The following is a 6,619-nucleotide window of genomic DNA, read 5'->3' as shown; positions in this document are numbered from 1 at the left end:
AGTTCCAGCTACTCGGAAGGCTGAGGTGGAAGGATCGCCGGAGCCCAGCAGGTCGAGGCTGCGGTGGCCGGGAGCGTGCCACTGCACTCCTGTCGGGGCAACAGAGTGAGACTCCAACTCAAAAAAAAAAAGAATAGCATTAACTTATATTGGACATTAATGGTGTTTTATTTTGTTTTGAATACTTCCTAACAGACGTTCTTATGCATGAAGTTTTTAAAAAATTCATTACATATTTTATACATCAAAATAATATGCTAAGTCTGTGTAAGTTAAAAACATCATATTGAATTGAACGCCTGTGAACCTATCACTAGGTTTAGAAACTAGGGCTTAAGAACCAGATAATTGGGAAAAGATAACTCACAGAATGGGAGATAATATTTAGAAATCTTAAGAAACTTGTACCCATAATATGTAAAGAACTCTTACAGCTCAATAATAAAAGAAAAAAAAATTTTAACGGCCAAAGGATCTGAATAGATATTTAGCCAAAGAAGATATACAGATGATCAATAAGACCTAGAAAAGATGCTTAACATTATTATTCATCAGGGAAACACAAATCAAAACCACAATGAGACATCACTTCACACTCATTAGCATGGCTGTAATCAAAAAGTCAGATGATAACAAGTGCTAGTGAGGGGGTGAAGGAATTGGAGCCCTCATACATTGGGGGTGATATAAAATAATGTCTCCACTTTGGAAAACAGCCTGGCAATTCTTCCAGTTAAACATAGAGTTACCATATGACCTAGGAAATCCACTGTAAGTGTATACCTAGTAGAAATTAAAACATATGTCCACACAAAAACCTGTACACAAATGTTTATGGCAGCAACATGCATGATAATAGCCAAGAGGTGGAAACAACCCAAACGTCCATCAACTGCTGAACGAATACAATGTAATATATCCAAACAATAGGATATTATTCAGCCATAAAAAGGAATGAAGCGCTGGCACATGCTACCACGTGGATGATCTTTGGAAACATGTTCAAAGAAGCTAGTCACAAAAGACCACATATTATGTTTCCGTTGATGTGAAAATGTCCCAAACTAGAAAATCTATAGAGACAGAAAGTAGATTAGTTGCTGCTTAGGGCTGGGGTGGCGGAAGGGGAGAGGGTGGGGTGCTAGGGGAAGTGAGGGGAGTTGCCGGAGACCAGCTCCGGGGGGTTCATGGGGACCCGAGAAGGAGGCGTGATGAGGCGCAGGAATAAAGAGTCGTGACCAGAGTTTCTTTTCAGGCACTCTGGCACACGGATCCTTCTGGGGCTTTGCCTTCCAGAAGGGTGTCTTCATTCGGTTGCCATGCTGAGTCCTGGATTGTCATGGCTTCCGCCAGGGAGTGAGGGGGAGGGCGGGGTGGAAGTAGGGGAATGATAGAAAAGGATACAGCCTTTCTTTTTGAACCAAAAACACAGAAATGTTCTAAAATTGACTGTGGTGGTGGCTGCACATATCTGTGCTTACATTAAAAACCATTGAATTGTACAATTTAAATGGATGCATTGTATGGTATGAATTATATCTCAATAAAGCTGCTAGAGAAAATAAACAGGAGGACAGGAAAAAAGAACTAGATTGTTACCTATCCTGTTGCATCTTTCTTTGTGCTCTTCCTCTATGCCATTTCCTGTGTTTCTCCCAACCCAGAACTTTGCGTTAATCATTCCCAGGTTTATTATTATAAATTTTATAGCAGCCAGGCTCGGTGGCTCAGCCTGTAATCCCGCGACTTTGGGAGGCTGAGGTGAGTGGATTGCCTGAGCCCGCGGGTTCGAGACCCGCCTGGGCAGCGAGACCTCATCTCTACAATAAATCAAAAAATCAGCCGGGCGTGGTAGCACATGCCTGTAATTCCGGCCACTTGGAAGGCTGAGGTGGAAGGATCGCCGGAGCCCAGCAGTTGAGGCTGCGGTGGCCGGGAGCGGCCACCACACTCCAGTCTGGGTGACAGAGTGAGACTCCAACTCAAAAAAAAAAAAAAAAAAATTTTATAGCATATATGTGTATTTGTAAACAACATCTTGTTTAGGTTTGCTGTTTTTTGATTTATAAAAAAGTGTATAGTCTCACTTTCTTAAAACTCAGCATTCAGTTTTTAAGAATCATGCATATTGTTGCATGTAGCTGTATAATACTTTGGGCAAATATTTCAAAATATAGCCATTCTCTTGTTGATAGGCATTCTGGTTGGTTGGTTCCCATGTTTAGCTACTACAAAAATGCTGCTATGAAGACTTTTTTCCATGTTTCTTGGGACACATTTGCAAGAGTCTTATGCGAATATGAATGTTCTATGTATTTGAATGGCAGAAAAATAGCTGATCTTTTTTGACTTACACATGGATGATAATACCCAGCTTATCCATTTCCCCAAATCAAGATAATGTGATTATATCCAAAATTCTGACTTTCCATCCTTCTTAAAATCTAATTGTAATATCTAATTTTCCAAGTCTTAAAAAGTGCGGAAAAATATGAATCTAAAACTTCACAACTGAATTTCACAGCACACTCTTAATCACTCACAAGCATCTTCATTGCCTTATGCCACATGGGTGGAAGATGGGACATTATATCAAAGGGTCATTACTTTAGTCAAGGTACATGAGTGGTTACTAAACCTTCCTAAAATTTTCTTGTATTGTGTATCCTGCTGGGTGGTCCAGTATTTTTAATATGACTTAGTTTGGTTATTCTGGTAACAATGAGCCAGTTGGAAATCTGGTATTTTAGCCTTGGGCAGTTTCTGGATTTACCCCTAATTCAGACTGAGAGCATTTGCAGCTCATTCAGGATATTTGTACTTGAATTTAGTAAGGGGAAAGCACTCTAAATGTACAATTTTAGCCATTTTTGAATGTATAATTCAGTGGCATTGAATACATTCACATGGTGTACAACCATCACTATTACCCATTTCCAGAATTCTTCAGCATTCCAAATTGAAACTCTGTACTCATTTAATGATAACTGGTGATTCTTCTCTTTCCAGCTTATGTTAACCACTAGTCTACTTTCTGTCACCATGAATTTACCTGTTCTAAGTTACTTATATGAAGGGAATAATACAATATTTGTACCTTTATTACGTGAGCTTTTATATCTGGGGGAATTACATCTTATTTTGCTTGTCTCTTTAGTAGACTATTTTCCCACTTGAGGAAAACATGATTTCTTTTGCTGAGAACTTATGTAGTAGGATTGTTTCCCTTTCATTATACAGTCCTATATAAGAAGGGACATGGGAACTTATCTAAAACCAGGACTTTTGACTACTGTGAATGGGGTCTTCAACTGCCCTTTCTGGTTAGTCAGACACCTGATTATCCCCATTTCTCATTGACCACTTAGCCAAGTGGAGAAGATATAGTAGTCCTCAGTTCTTAACATTTTACATTTATCTGATGAAAGGCTGAAGTAGGTAGCCTTTGAGGTTCTTGCTGGCCTCCAGCTTTTCAGAATTGAAAGGGCATTCTGCAATATACCACCTCTCTTCTCTATTCAGTCTCCCAGAACCCTCCTGCTCTTTAATACCCCTTCCTATCAAAACAAAAGTGATTTTTAGATCAAAGAGCAGGAGGGTTCTGGGAAACTGAAAGTAGAAGTGAGGGAGTCTAAATGACAGCTCTTCAGAGCAGGATGGTCCCTGAAGAAGTTAGATGCTTAAGACACCGAGGACAGACCTGGTTTTCTTGTGTCTATACTTGTGCACAGTTCAATGAGAAAATAACCTCTGTTACTTTGCATAATCCCATGTGGAAATCCAGAGAAATTCTGGGATCCCTTGATTATTTTTTTCATTTCCTCCATGTTGAAAGTCTGCTGTATGCCCAGTATCTCTCACTGGAGATTAAAAAATGAATATCAACGAAGGCAGGGAGAACAGGAGATGGTACCTAAGCTATAAACATATGCCTCAAAGGATCTATTCCAGTGATGGTCATCATTATTTCCACCTTGTTTCTATTTAGTTTTATTCAGAGAAGAATCACTGGATTTATACGCGATAAATTGATTATTTTATTATAAGGAAAAGGAAACAGGAAGCAAATTGGAGCATACTAAGAAAACTACCCATTCAGATTTTCCAGAACCAGGTAAGATAGGCTTTCAAGTGATGGAATGTATAGTTCATTGTGGTTATAATCTGATATGTAGTTGGAAGCATCCGTTTTATGTAATCTTAATTTGGAAGCTGATATGGACTGAATGTATGTCCTCTCAATATTCATATGTTGAAATCCTCACCCCCAAAGTGATGGTATTAAGGGGGGGCCTTGAAATGTGATTAGGTTACGAGGTAGAGCCATCATGGATGAGACTAGTACCCTTATAAAAGAGACCAAGAGAGAACTTTTGCCCCTTCCACCAAGTAAGGATATGGCAAATAGGTGCCAACTGTGAGCCATAAGGTGGGCCCTCACCAGACACCTAATCTGCCTTAATGTTGAACTTCCTACCCTCCAGAACTGTGAGAAATAAATTTCTGTTGTTTATAAACCATCCAGTCTATGGTATTTTTGTCATATCAGCCTTAATGGACTAAGACAGTAGCCTATGTTTTACCCAGAGTGTATAGGTGAGGCATCAGTGTGATGTAAGAGTGGTCTTTCCATCTAATGGATACTGCCCTGTTACTTCTACTCACTTCTTTCCAATGGCAGGAAAACCAAATATCTGGCCTAATGAGTTAGATTAATGGAAAAGTCTAATTGGCTACTTTTCATTAATACACTAAACACAGATAGTCACTTTCTTGGCAGTCATCATAGAAGCTGTTGCTAGAGATTGTGAGAAGAACACAGGTCTACAAGTACTTAAGCAAAATTTTTAAAAGTTTACATTTTGACTTCTCCATTTTTATGTCTTCTCTGTTCCTTATAACTCCTTACTTTCTGCATCTTAAAAGTTCTTGCTATGGACAACCTTCTTTTTCTCCTCTTTCCATCCTGTTTCAGAACAGCTTCTCTCTTTTTCTGGACTCCAGTCCTCTCAATATCTCTTCTGAATGGAAAGTAGACAGTTGTCTCAAGTTCTTCAGTAATTAAAGACTTTTCAAAAAGAGACTTGAGCTGGGCATGATGGCTCAGCCAGTAATCCCAGCACTTTGGGAGGCCAAGGTGAGAGGACTGCCTGAGCCTGGGGTTCGAGACCAGCTTGGGCAACTTGGTGAGACTTCACCTCTACAATAAATCACAAAAAAAACTAACTGGGTGTGTTGGTGTGCCTCTGTATCTGTAGTTCCAGCTACTTGGACGGCTGAGGCAAAAGAATTGCCTGAGCCTAGCAGGTCGAGGCTGTGGTGGCTGTGAACATGCCACAGCACTCCAACCTGGGTGACAAAGAGTGAGACTTCAACTCAAAAAAATATATAAAAAGCAAAGAGGCAATGAGTCTCTAGATAGTTAGAATTCGGAGTGGAATTCTTTTATGCTTTAGTTCAGCAATCTTGAAACTGTGTCCATTTACTATATGCAAAAACACCCTAAAGGTACATGTGCACAGGCGTTTTGAGAAAATAATGTCCAGATTGTCATCTTCCATATGTACTATTTCTGACTGACCTGGCTAAGAATGGACCTGTAATGGAGATGCAGTTTCTCCTTCCCACCTGCTTTTTCCATAATCTCCTCTCTCTCACTTTCCATATGAAAAGGCTATGTCTAATGCGTTTTACTAACCCATTTTGCTAAAAGCTCTATCTCCAACCCATTTTATTAAATTACTTTGCCCAAGAATGTAAGAATCTAGGGGATAAGGAAGGTAAAAAGGGGGAGCATTTCAGAATATGTTTAGTTTCAGGGGTAAGAACATGAATGATTCTAATGCTTGGGCAGATACCCTTTTGCAAATTATGTGTTTTCTAAATCTATCTTTAAAAAACAAAAAATTAAGGCCAATCTAACCAAATTGTAAACTGATGTTAAAGGATAAACTTTAAAACAGGATGAAATCATGGCTTCCCTACAGATAAAATGCATTTTTAAACTTATTTTAAAAATGAAAGAGCTGTAAAATATCTGAGTTAAAGGCAATGACTGGTTGAAATAACCCAGATAAATGAGGATTAGGGCACTCAGTAAACTCAGTTTCCCAATTTTTCCTTACACTCTTAATTAAAATAATTTTTGATATCTCATCATGTGATGTTTAGCATATAACTCAGAAGGAGTTCAAAGAATTGAGTGACATTTCTATAACAAAACTCCATCCATTCCCATCTATTCATTTGTTTCCCAACAATACATTGATAAAAAAGAATTAAACTGATATTTAACCCTTACTCATTTTAATCATAAGTATACTCATCCACATATGCATAAAATAATTGAAAAATTAAAGTATTCAAAAGAAAAAGATTTCTGATAAACTTGTTTTTTATTTACATTTAGTAGTTTGTTAAAGTTTATAATATTTTTGTTTTGATAAGTTGCATTTGACTAATAGCAACAATGATATCAGAATGACTTTTTTTAAAAAAATGTGACTATTGAATTAAAATTTAAATAATGTTGGTGCATAAAAGTGTGGTGGGCTAATCAGTAAAACATATTCAAGCATAAAATATGTAAAATGAGGAAAAATTTTTGTAGGGCAAGAAG

At 38.1% G+C, this 6,619-nt stretch overlaps 1 protein-coding gene across 4 annotated transcripts in view; it reads left to right on the top strand.

The window, feature by feature from the left end:
- The window catches only part of CAP2 (cyclase associated actin cytoskeleton regulatory protein 2), a 147,102-nt gene that overhangs the window by 2,569 nt on the left and 137,914 nt on the right, over nucleotides 1-6,619 (top strand). The gene's annotated exons all lie outside the window — the stretch shown is intronic.

This window comes from Carlito syrichta, unplaced genomic scaffold (genome assembly GCF_000164805.1).
Source record: "Carlito syrichta isolate Samal-C Ts95f unplaced genomic scaffold, Tarsius_syrichta-2.0.1 Scaffold303572, whole genome shotgun sequence".
Lineage (NCBI taxonomy): Eukaryota > Metazoa > Chordata > Mammalia > Primates > Tarsiidae > Carlito > Carlito syrichta.
Note: the sequence above shows the minus strand (reverse complement) of the source record. Positions and strands in the feature narration are given on the sequence as shown.